General features: G+C 36.1%; 1 non-coding gene across 1 annotated transcript; it reads left to right on the top strand.

Moving 5' to 3' along the window:
• The first annotated feature begins 484 nt into the window (after positions 1 to 484).
• LOC132012639 (U5 spliceosomal RNA) lies at positions 485 to 602 on the top strand. Its single transcript, XR_009402645.1, has one exon. It is a non-coding gene; the product is annotated as a U5 spliceosomal RNA (small nuclear RNA).
• Positions 603 to 13,803: the final 13,201 nt, after the last annotated feature.

A 13,803-nucleotide genomic window follows, 5' to 3' on the forward strand; every position in this document is an offset into this window, starting at 1 on the left:
GAAAGAAAGAAAAAAACAAAAAGAAAAGAAAAAGAAAAAAAAAGAAAGGAAAAGAAAAGAATTTTTAAAAAAAGAAAACACCTAAGAAAAATGTAAAAAATATATATATATATATATATTAGATAAACTAGTAAAAAATCGTTAAAAAAGAAAAAGGTAACAGTTAAAAAAAAAATTTTACCCGAAGGTGAGAAAAAAAAAAAAAATGAAAAAGAAAAAATTAAATTAACTGCAAGACTAAAAAAAAAATCACAGGAAAAAAGCCATGAGTTCCGTGCTTGGCTTTCTCCTCCTCTGGAATTCTGCTGCTCTCCTTGGTATTGAAACCGCACTCCTTGGTAGGTGAACTTGGTCTCGGCTGGATTTCTTGTTGATCTTCTGGGGGAGGGGCCTGTTGTAGTGATTCTCAAGTGTCTTTGCCCCAGGCGGAATTACACCGCCCTTACCGGGGGCCGGGGTGAGTAATCCGCTCGGGTTTGCTTTCATACTCTGGTTTCTCTTCAGATCGCATAAATCTTTCGCCTTTTACTAAAGATTTCCGTGGAAAGGAAGATGAATTCTTCAGAGAATGCCATCCATATGCATCTGTTCTGATAAACGGCCGCCACCATATATGAATAGAAGACTGACCAATATTATATTTATGAATGTCATCTTCTTAAAAAGAGATGAAAGAACAAAAGGATAACTATATCCACAACTGTTAATTATTCACGACCTAATTACAATATGGGCAGTCTTCACTCTCGGTTAACGGTGTTAACTTAAACTTGCATGTATACAAACTGTGTCTTTGCATGGCTACCGTATACATGAGTTGCACGTTACACAGCACTGTGCAAAGCCAAGACTGCCTGTTTATGGGTGAATTACCCACAGATGTTATGGACATTTATTTGATTATTCTGGCCAAGTATATATTGCCTTGCTATCAATGAATATCATAATTTGCCAAAGGGAAGTTAACTAGTGAACATGAAGTATGTATCACCCTCTCAGAATCAAGTGTGAAATAAGGGAAGAGGAAATAAGAGTAAGTTTATTACATTTTTTTTCCTTTCTGGATTTCCATACATTTCCTTTCTGGATTTCCATACATTTCCATACATTCCAAACATTTAAAATGTTTTACTTACTATTTATTGGGTGTTTACTATGTGTCACAGGACTTCACATATAGACCATGTCATGAGTTTTTCAAAGCAATTTTGCATAGTTGTTACTGTTAGCACTATCCTACAAACATGAGTGCTGTGGTTCAAAGAGCCAGAGGTGTCAAACATCACAGCTGACAGTAGATGGGCATGACTGGATACACACGGATACTCATTTTATGGCCCACAATTAAACATCATTTATCCTGAATTCCTTTTGCTCCTAGAGGGACAAAATTAGTTCACTGCTGAAAGGAAAACTGATCTATCCTAGAGACCAAGCCAACTACCATATAATTTGGTATCAAATTTATTTTTTTTTCTCCTACTACACTAGCAAAGTCCAGATTTTGCCACAGAAAACAATATTTAGTAGGCTGACTTCAAAGAAGTTTCAGGGTGGCATTTTATTACTTTGGTGAATTTATCAGATACATGATCTGACCTTAAGCTGTGGATGTTCCGTAGCCAGATATTGTTAATATGTGACCTGGGTTAATACCTCTGTTAGGAATGGGAGGGGGGAACATATTAACGGAGCCCAAGAGATTTACATGAAGTCAGGATTCCAAATCACTAATTATAATAAGAAATTATTATATGATCTTACTTTTCTGTTAGACAAGAAAATTTTGAAAAAAAAAATCAACCATAAGAAGTTCAATTTTATAAGCATGAAATCAGAGTTAAGGGATTTCAATTATTCAAATATTTTATAATATTTGCTAACATAACTTTGCATATCTATTTCACAGAAGGAAGGTTCTGCCAAGGGAACTCAATTCTAAATACCCAGTGTCTTCCTGATAAGTGTCCAAATGGATAGGGGAAATTTCAATGTCTGTGATTTTTTTCCCCCCTTTTCTCTTCTTTCATGACTGGCCAACCTCCCTGTAAACATTACTGTTCTCCATTAATCTCTTCAGTCATCTCTTAATGGCATTTTGTGTATATTATGTGTGGATTCTACAGGTTAATTCTCAGATTGCAACTCTCGAGTAGGTTATAAAATTGCCAGCATAACCCGAGTGAACTTATACTTACACCTGCAACTTTCTATTACTTGCATTAAATTGTGTACTATAATATTTTATTTACTAAAAAAGGGCAAAAGCTCCATTTGTATGTCTCAAAGGAATTTCAAGCTCAAGTATAAAGAAAAATCCGTTACTTTCTGACCCGCCTGCCCAAGATTTCCAGTGTGTATTTCATCAGTGAATGAACTATCATCCATCCGGTTTGGGCATACCATAAAACTGGGACAATTCTTTGACAATTTCCCTTCTTTCATCCCCAAACCAGCCCCCATTCATTTGTTCAATAGTTGCTAGAAAAACAGCAATAAAATGCAAATAAGTCCCTTGTAATCATTAAGTATGGATAGTCATGGAGGAAGAGTATAGACAGACAGGCAATAAAGAATTAGACATGTCAGAAGTTGGCATATGCTAGATCCTCAATAAAACCATGAGAGAACAGAGTTATGTTTGAGAAGAGAGGTGCTTTCACAGGCAGGGTAGACAGGGAAGTCATCTCTGACACACTGGCATGTAAACCTTTCCAAAGTCTTATGAAGTGATGTTGACTTTATTTTTCTAAAAGATTTTATTTATTTGACACAGTGAGAGAGAGAAAAGAGTGCAGCAGAGGAAAAGGTGGAAGCAGACTCCCAGCTGAGCAAGGACACCCACGCAGGCCTCAATCCCAGGACCCTGGGATCAGGACCTGAGCCAAAGGAGATGCTTAACCGAATGAGCCACCCAGGTGCTCTGATGATAACTCTAAGTCTTAAATCTTCATGGTAAAAGTCTATTTCCTTCTGTATGCACATGAAACTGCACCTCTCAGATCTTCTCTGCAGAGCATATTTGACCAAAGCACAAAGTTGACAGGGTTCCCAGAGGCTGCACTCTGAATTCATCACCCATTAGGATCACAAACTGCCCCCAGCCAGCAACTGAGCATTACAGGCATGCCAAGGTAGGTGCATTCCCAGGAGACGTAGGATTCATCTAAAAGAAGACTAGCTTAAGAGCTTCCCATCAGTGGTGTGAACTGCAGGCTAAGACTTTCTCACTTATATGTCTTTCTGTACTCTCTCCTTCACAAAGGAGTCTCATGACTCCCACTACATTTCCCAGCTCATTTCCCAGTTTCTTGTACGTCTAACCTCTGCTTCTCTAAGGGCCTGGATTCACACATCCTGAGAGTTCTCTCTGGCTCTCCCACCCCATCCTTCCTCCATACTTTGAGCAGTTCACACAATGAACATTTCACCTCATCACTACTGCTGAGAACCATGTAGTCTCATTCTTCTGCCCTTCAGAGACTCAAATCTGTAACAGCGAGTTCAAAACTCAGCCTGGCTGTCCCAACTCATCTCAGACTTCTCTCCCTTTCTCTCTCTGCTCCAACTCACCCATGCTTCTGCTCTGTGAATGTGCCTTCTCTCACTCAGCTGATACTAGCTTCTATATAGTCTGTTCCTTTGGCCAGGAGTGCTCTGAATTTCCATTTTCCCCACCAAATTGGAGCAGGAAGCTCTTATGTAGCCCATGGTTTTTCTGTTCACACTTGCACTGATCACCATTCTCCTTCATCTAAGTCAGATTCCTCAATTTTATCCTTTCAGCTTCACTAAAGAACATTTACACGTTCATTAGCTTGATTGCCTTCAGTCTGTCTCAGTTTGCAATTATGCATTTATTAATATGATTATTTGATTAACGCCTGCTTCCCCTACTGGGGGGGGGGGGAAGTTCACCTTTTTATCACTATTCTATCCCAGCATTTAGCTCAGTGTCTAACCTAAAGTATGCATATAATAAATACGTATTAAATGAAAAAAATGAATAAATATTCTTTCTTTTTAAGAAGTCAGATTAAATAGCATATCTTGATTTTTCTCAATTCTAAATAATTGAAAACACCCTATATTAAAACAAGTATCAATATCATGGCAATATAATAATACAAAACTGATATAAATTTTAAGACTATATATCAAACTGCAAAGATATAAAACAAGTTTACTGTGTATTGAGTACTTACACAGTGGTAGGCACTGCTAAGGACTCCACAAGCATTAACTCTTTTAAGTCTCACAATACCTGAGAAGAGTGGATTGTGCTATGATTTCCCCTTCCTCCTTTTCCTCTTCTTTCTTCCTCCCTCTCTTCTTCTTCTCCTTCTCCACCTCCTCCTCCTCTCCCTCCTCCTCCTCCTTCCTCTTCTCCTTCTCCTGTTTGTTCTCCTCTTCCTCCTCCTCACCTCTCCCTCTCCCTTGCCTTCTCCTTCCTCTTCTTCTTTTTTTTAAAATTTCCCCCTTCTTAACGTCAATCCTGAGGCTGAGAGATGCTAAGCCCAGACATTTACCTGAAACAGAGCCAGGTTCAAAGGAGGTACATTTGAGTCCAGAGCACGTTCTCCTCACTGCTGTATTATGGACCCCTTTAAAGGAATTTTGTGTTTCTTAGCTATGCTCCCAGATTTTTAGGGAAGAACTTTGAAAAGCAGAGTATGCTTTAACTGCTTATGAGTTCTGGAAACATGGCACGAGGATCGGCTTAGATGCAGTCGTTCTACAAGTCTCCCCTAAGCCCCATGCATGGCTGAGACGCTACTATCTGGTTTGCACAGCACGCTGGGCAGAAGTCTAACTCAGCTTTTGACACATTTTGTTAGTATTTTCTGTCCTTTGGTCTGTTCTTCCTTAGTCTGTAAATTCCTTAAAGAAAGTAGCAAGGTTGTAAGGACAGCAAATGCTTATTAGGGCTTTTGTTGGGCCAAATACCATATTAGACATTTTACTAAACTCAGTTAATTCTATGGACAACTTTACCTTTGAGGTAAGTGCTATCATATCCTCAATTTATAAGCCTAAGACATCTAGTAAGTTTGATTTCAAATTTGTCCAATTTGGAGTTCATTCTCTTCCCCATTCAATAAGGTAGATCAGATTTTGGCTCTTCAAAAATAATGGCATAAATTAGCACTTTAGTGAAATAGTCTCTCACTTTCTTTCTTTTTCTCTCTCTACTCTTCTTCCTCCCAGCCTCCCTTTGCTTCATAACCCCTACTGTGTGTGTGTGTGTGTGTGTGTGTGTGTGTGTGTGTGTGTGTAGAGTGGGGAGGAAAGAAAAAGAGAAGGAGACATATTTTTTAAAGTTTTTTTTTTTAATTTTTTATTTCTTTTCAGTGTAACAATACTCGTTATTTTTGCACCGCACCCAGTGCTCCATGCAATCCATGCCCTCTCTAATACCCACCACCTGGTTCCCCCAACCTCCCACCCCCTCGCCCCTTCAATACTCTCAGATTGTTTTTCAGAGTCCATAGTCTCTCATGGTTCACCTCCCCTTCCAATTTCCCTCAACTCCCTTCTCCTCTCCATCTCCCCTTGTTCTCCATGCTATTTGTTATGCTCCACAGATAAGTGAAACCATATGATAATGGACTCTCTCTGCTTGACTTATTTCACTCAGCATGATCTCTTCCAGTCCCGTCCATGTTGCTACAAAAGTTGGGTATTCATCCTTTCTGATGGAGGCATAATATTCCATGGTATATATGAACCACATCTTCCTTATCTATTTGTCTGTTGAAGGGCATCTTGGTTCTTTCCAAAGTTTGGCGACCGTGGCCATTGCTGCTATAAACATTGGGGTACAGATGGCCCTTCTTTTCACTACATCTGTATCTTTGGGGTAAATACCCAGTAGTGCAATGGCAGGGTCATAGGGAAGCTCTATTTTTAATTTGTTGAGAAATCTCCACACTGTTCTCCAAAGTGGCTACACCAACTTGCATTCCCACCAACAGTGTAAGAGGGTTCCCCTTTCTCCACATCCTCTCCAACACCTGTTGTTTTCTGTCTTGCTAATTTTGGCCATTCTAACTGGTATAAGGTGATATCTCGTTGTGGTTTTAATTTGAATCTCCCTGATGGCTAGTGATGATGAACATTTTTTCATGTGTCTGACAGCCATTTGTATGTCTTCATTGGAGAAGTGTCTGTTCATATCTTCTGCCCATTTTTTTATATGATTGTCTGTTTTGTGTGTGTTGAGTTTGAGGAGTTCTTTATAGATCCTGGATATCAACCTTTTGTCTGTACTGTCATTTGTAAATATCTTCTCCCATTCTGTGGTTTGCCTCTTTGTTTTGTTGACTGTTTCCTTTGCTGTGCAGAAGCTTTTGATCTTGATGAAGGAGGGAGACATATTTTTAACTAACCTTTTTCTTCCTCAGATAGCCTTTTAATTTTCTACCATGGGGATTAATCTGAAAAAATTTCTAGTAAAGGAGACTAACAAAAAATGCACATATATAAAAAGAAGAGAGACAGGAGATACTGTTCTGAAAGATGGATTAAATTGTTAAGATTTAAAAAGAAATACAGGTTGTTCAGAAAAATATCTGGGCATTTAAAATTCCTAAACAGATTATCTGAGGGAAAAAAAAAAACACAACTTTTATTTATTTATTTCTTTTTTCATGAATGAAAAACCTAGAAAGTCACCAGTACATATTTGTTTTTACTTTTAAGTTCAGCTTTGGAAGTTTATTTTAAATGCTTGCTGAAATGTATAGCTTCTCATTGTGTTTCAACACTCTTAGGATGTTTCTGTTTTCCTTTTATTTATCCTTTCTTATAGCAAATTAAACATTAAGTGGACATGAAGACCATAGGAAAGAAGTGTAGGGTGTTTTCTGTTCCCAGAAACAAATGCAATTTTAATGTTACTATAGTAGCAGAAACAAACAGATACTTCGGTGTTCTTATGCTAACATATCATGTTCTTTATATCATTATGACTAGTAGAATCAATAGTTGATTGCAGGAAGAATTTCTCATCAATGTCTTTTAAAAATGACAGTTTGTGGCATGCAAAGCAAGGAGGTATTTCCTGTCTCCATTTATTGGTGAGCTGATTTCAAAATGAACAATTTTAGTAAGAGATAGATTGCTCCTCATAAATTTTATATTACTTTTTTCTTTGTGCTGAACTGTCTCCAGTATTTGCCAAGTAAATGGAAACTTAAAACACGTCAGTTGTCTTTCATTTTAAATAAGTCTCTGCTTTATTATGCATCTAATTATAAGGTATATTTATGTACATCTTTCTGAAAAAAAAAACAGCCACTGATCAGTGGCGGACTAAAGGTAGAGAGAAGCTCTAGATCACTGAAATAGAAAAGAGCAATAAAATCTTTTCTCTGATGGAATTTGTGTCAAACAAGATTATAATATAATTCAGTCAGAGTAAGTGAGAACAAGTGGCACAGTAGACCGGCATGCCATGTCATATTGTAATGGCTTATGTGAAGATCTAGGTATAAACCCCTGACAGAAATACTTATAAGAATTATGTCACCAGGATGGGAGATGCTGGGTTGGGCTATTTCACATTTTTAAGGTGTATTTCTAGGATGATGCCTTTCTAGTCAAATTAACAACTATGAAGAATAAGCCAGTGGTGAGTCGATTGGCCTGTCTGAGAGGCCAACTTGACAAGGTAGTGATGCTGAAGTAGGATACTCATAAATCCTATAGTTTTCATTAATTTATTTATTTTTCTTGATAATGAATGGATGTTTTAAATGCTGGTCATATGAATCTCAAAGGAATGTCTATATACACTTGGAATCAGGAGGTATAGATATTTCTGCAGAGTCTTTATGGTGGTTACCTTCAATGTTGTCACTTTGAAAACTTTAGGAGATAGGCATCGTTTCAGACTAACTTGTATGAAAAGCTGTCCAGAGAATTAGCAACAAGGAAAACTTCTATCTTTTGTGGAGGTCAGATGATCCCAGCTACTAAGGTTAAGGATGCTCAATATAAAAAATGAAAATAGATGTGTCAAGTAAAAACAGTGCAAAGAAATATAGATTTTGTGTGTGTGTGTGTGTGTGTGTGTGTATTAGGTATGTATTCAAATGCCAGAAACTTCATACTTCCTGCTGAACTGTCAAATCATTCTAGAAAGACAACTTCCAAAGACAAAATGTCAAGGAATGATGGTGTAATACTAGCAACGGTATTCATCCAGAAAAAAAAAAAAAAAAAAATATGTTGTCAGTACTCTTTGGGTGCTTCTATAAGCAGGTAAAAAAATTTCTTCCAATATTTTCATGAGAATTGGACAGCAGAACCTCTCCTTTCATTCTCTATGACTAGCAAATAAATATTTATAGCTCTATAGTGATGTATCATAGACAATAGAAGTTTTTCATTATAAATGACATTAGGAATGACCAGATCCTCACTTGAGTTGGGAAAAAATGAAAGTCAGAGAGATCGAGTGACTCACTCAAGTTCATCACACAGATTTTTTAGAGATGGGAGCAGAAAACATTTGTATTTTTTCCCCTTAAAGTTCAGTACTTCTTTTTGTATTACAACATGCCAAAGTTAATTTTCCAAGTGGAAAAGAGACTGTGGTCATTTAAGAATGTAAAACATGTTGGAATGAACACAAAACTACCTACTTTTTTAAATTATTCACAATTCCAAAAACACATGAAATAAATAAATTTGGAAATATTATATATATATGTATAGATATATATATATACTTGGTACAGAGGACCTAGCCTGCTCCAGTGATTTGCAGATAAAAAGCTATCTTTTGTTTTTATTTAAACAATGTGCATGGATAAGTGTAGGGGTAGAAATTTGGTTAGGCAAATGCACCAGCCAGCAATGCGGCAGTTTGAAACTAGTCATTATTTGGAATCCTTGTAGGAAAAATATTTTTTAAAGGTCAAAATTGAGTAACATAAGCTGTATTTATCCTTGCCTATGACAATAGTAGACTAGACTTTAATTCCTCTAACACATATGAAATATCTATAGTATTTCTTGCTTTTATCCAAAGATATATGCTCAAGTATCCTTTTCATTTATTTGATTTCTGATTGGGTCTACAGTCTTATCTTCTCATCACCAATTTTGAACATACTTTAAGAAAAACATGTGGACTAAGATAACAATATTAGACTAGAAAAATGTGTTCTTATTTCTAGGGAACCAGAAAATAGATAAATTAATAATACAGTTTCTCTCTCAAAATGTTCTGCAATTCTCTTTGAAGAATGGTACTCTTGAGGTCAAGGTCATGGGCAAAGCAACACAGGAGAAATTCCTTTGCAGCTGCTTGCTCTGGGCAGGCCTGTGGAAAAAAAGCAGATGACTTCAATTTGCAGTGTCATTACTCACCCCATTCCTGACATTGTCCTAGCACAAACATACATACCATGAACAACACAAGAGCTATATTCCCACATGCTTGAACTGCAATATGTCAAAAAGGATTTGGAGAAGAAGGTGTTTGCTGATAGATGGCATATATTCACTTTAAGTAAAGATGGGTATGTCTTCACCACAGTTTTCTTAAGGTAGTTGATCCCTTCCCTGGCTGCTGCTGCTTCTTTTTAAAGACATGCCATTCAAACTGCACGATATATAAGATGATACTAAAAATGGGACTTGAAAAATTACATTGATCACACTGGCCCACTGACAGTGAAAAGTCATTATAATTTTTAGTAGATTTTTGATAAAATTTGTCTACACATGAAAAAAGGTGTTCAGAATTTAGGGGAATTTTCCATGAAAATATAGCAGAGAAAATTTAGACCTAAGATACTATTGTGTTTTTTTTTTTGTTTGTTTGTTTGTTTGTTTTTTGTTTTCCTATAGTTCTGGTTATAGATGATCCAGTCAAAACCAATCAATGGTTCTCTACTTTTTCTTCTGAGTTATAAAAAAGATTCTTGCTCTATAGAATTGTCTTCAGCTCTCAGTTCAGACCAGGGTCCTCTAGATGCCTTCATTATAACCTGCACCTGTTTTTGTTGTCGTTGTTTATTAATACAAATTAAGAGTTGTCCACAATGTCACACAACATAGTCGAGCTAATGTTTTTATGGATGTAGTTTTTCTGCTACATAGTCATGTAGTTTTAAAAAGCTATTACCTTTTTAAAATAAATTTTATTATTGTAACTTCTATCATAAAATCACCCCCTTTAAGTATATAATTTTAAGAGTTTTGACAAATATATACACAAATATATATATATATATAGTATATATTTGTACTATATATATAGTACTTCACAATTAAGACATATATTTTTGTTTATTTTACAGTCATTTGCAATAGGGAACTCTATTTAGCATTAAGGACTAAAATACACTCATATCTTGGGATGTTAATAAACAACAATCAAAAAATTAGAATTTCTTCATCTAGGGCCTATGTACCCAGAGATGTATCCATGGAGGGACTTAAGAATGTCTGAAGACTTCCTGGAATTATATGCAAAAATATGTGAATGTATAAATGTGTATTTTTTAGGCAAAAGTGTTCATTATTTTTTATCAGAATCTCAAATAATGGCTCTGATCCTCTACAATGTCTAGTGCTGACATTAGCTCAAAGTCATCATGAAGATCAATAATTTATAACATTTAAAATTTCTTTCATGCTTTGTCCATGGCAATCTCTCTTTGTAGAATTTGCTTTCAATATTACTCATCTGATAATCATTTACCCCCAAAACACATTAAATTTCTAGAATTTGCAAAGCATAAGGGTCTAAGTTTTGAAGATTAAAAAAGAATGAACAGGAAATATCCCCACCTCTAAAAATTCTCTTGGTCTAACAAAGCTAAAAAATCCCACCTCTTGTATTAAGACAAATTTATTAACTGGAGGAATCCTGCATGTATGCATTCACCAAAGAATGGAAAGCTAATTGAAATCAAGGGCCAAAGTAGACATAGATAATCATTGATTTCATTGATTTCATACTTCATTATAACAGGGATATCTATTTTGTTTTAAGGACTAGGATGTATATTCATAATTCTCCGAAGATTCCTCCAGCCTAAAGTACTTCATTACATAGTAATTTTTGAATTGAAATAAGTATAGGTTGATTTCTGACCCTTGACACTTGGTATTAATAGTGGATAAAAATTTTTGAAGTATGAAGTAAGTATGACTTGATAATATGAGTTGCATTACCTCACAGGGACATATATTCTAAGTCCAATTATGACTTTAATTAGAAGAAATGTAAAACTCTATTCCCCCCCAAATAGAGTCAACATTATATCACTTAGGGTAATATATATCCAGGTTTTTTATGCAATTATGTAACTTAGCCATAGCTACCTTTTAAAAACTCTGATCTCGCTTGCAGTTATAAATTCCAAAACATTTCATTTTCAGACACAATACCCTATTTCTGGGTTCAAAAGAAAAAGAAGTAACTTCAATTTTTTTTAAAAATAATAGCTGGTATCCATAGATGAAGGGGATGCCTAGTAACTTAGTGTAGTTAAGTCTCTGCTAGAAAAGCAAATCTAGGGGAAAAACTTCAGCTGTTTAAGTTACTGGTCTGAGTGACTTTCAGTGCATTTAAGGCAAAAGGAAGCTGTGCTTTCCCAAAAGTTGGATAAAAAGTTTTCATTCATGGAAATTGACTAAGGTAGTCATTATGATTCTTTTTTTTTTTTTTTTTTAAAGATTTTATTCATTTATTTGACAGAGAGAGATCACAAGTAGGCAGAGAAGCAGGCAGAGAGAGAGGAGGAAGCAGGCTCCCTGCTGAGCAGAGAGCCCGATGCGGGACTCGATCCCAGGACCCCGAGATCATGACCTGAGCCGAAGGCAGCGGCTTAACCCACTGAGCCACCCAGGCACCCAGTCATTATGATTCTAAAAATAGTTTTAGATAGTTTTATCTTAAATATTCGCATATCCAGAAAACAATGCATATTTTTCTGCTTTTATATAGGTAACAATAAAATGGAGTAGTATTGCAGTCCTTTTGGAAAGACAAATTATAATGAGAAAGTACCTCAGGTTTTTAACTTCTTGAATTAGCAATTAGAGACAGAAAAATTACATATGCAACAGATTCTATTTGTCCCCCAAATTGAGATCAATGGGGATAACTATGACCAAAAAATATATTGATTTGCACAAGTCTGGGTTTTTTTAATCTGTCGAAGATAAGCCCTCTTCTCTTTGAGAAATATCTTGTCCTTGTAATTACTCTCAGACACACTTCTAACTCCCTTTTTCAAAACCAAAAAGTTTCTGATATCAGTCATTCAGAGTAGTTGTTTAATTCATGCAATTGTATTTAAAATTATTTTCAATCATATGCTGCTTCATTAAAGTTTTCATTTTAGACCAATAATGGTTGTTGTTATTTCTGTAATAAAGGCATTCCAGACACAGCAGGCAGGATGATACAAAAATACAAAGAAAAGAATATAAGGCATTGTGATAAGTGTTTAAAGAGCAAACACTTCTCATTTATATTTGTTTCTTTATCATTCCAAACATTGTTCTTTATAAAGCAGACTCAAAAAACATAGCACTGGTTTGGCCTAGCTTGGCCTGGCTTGACCCACATTAAAAGACACAAAATCTCAAGCTATAGATCTCACTACTCCAGACCAACTGAATCAGAATTTTCATATATGTAACCAGGTTTATGTATTTTTTATAGAGATTTACTGATACCCCTGATTTATACCTCTGATTAAAAAACACAGTGATGTTTGGACAACATAATATTTAGACAGCCTATGCTGGGGATGATAATAAAACATATGACTTATAATTTATTAAATTATTCCTGGGAGGTTCAGTCATTTTCAATTCTTGCTACATAGTAGAATCTTTTCAGAAGCTTTTAAAAAATTCTACAAATCAAAACCACAGTGAGATACCAACTCACACCAGTCAGAATGACTAAAATTAACAAGTCAGGAAGCGACAGATGTTGGCAAGGATGTGGAAAAAGGGGAACCCTCCTACACTGTTGATGGGAATGCAAGCTGGTGCAGCCATTCTGGAAAAGCAGTATGGAGGTTCCTCAAAAAATTGAAAATAGAGCTACCCAATGACCTAGCAATCGCATTACTGGCTATTTTACCCTAAAGATACAAAGGTAGTGTGATCCAAAGGGGCATGTGCACCCAAATATTTATAGCAGCATTGTCCACAAGAGCCAAACTATGGAAAGAATCTAGATGTCCATCAACAGATGAATGGATAAAGAAGATGTGATACACACACACACACACACACACACAGGAATACCACATAGCCTTCGGGGGGGAAAAAACAAATACTTGCCAAATTCCAATGACATGGATGGAACTAGAGGGTATTATGTTAAGTGAAGTAAGTCAATCAGAGAAAGACAATTATCATATGAGTTCTTTGATAAGAGGAATTTGAGAGGCAGGGTGAGGGGTCTTGGCAGGTAGGGAGGGAAAAAAATGAAACAAGATGGGAGTGGGGAGGGAGACAAACCATAAGAGACTCTTAATCTCAGGAAACAAACTAAGAGTCACTGGGGGTGGGGAGGTTAGGGATATGGTGGCTGGATTATGGACATTGGGGAGGGTATATGCTCTGGAGAGTACTGTGAACCGTGTAAAACTGATGATTCACAGACCTGTACCCTGAAGCAAATAGTATATTACATGTTAATTTAAAAATATGCACACAAAAAATCTAACTTAAAAAAAAAATTCTAATGATTGGGGCACCTGGGTGGCTCATTTAAGCCTCTGCCTTCAACTCAGGGCATGATCCTAGGGTCCTGGGGTT

Source organism: Mustela nigripes, chromosome 2 (assembly GCF_022355385.1).
Source record: "Mustela nigripes isolate SB6536 chromosome 2, MUSNIG.SB6536, whole genome shotgun sequence".
Lineage (NCBI taxonomy): Eukaryota > Metazoa > Chordata > Mammalia > Carnivora > Mustelidae > Mustela > Mustela nigripes.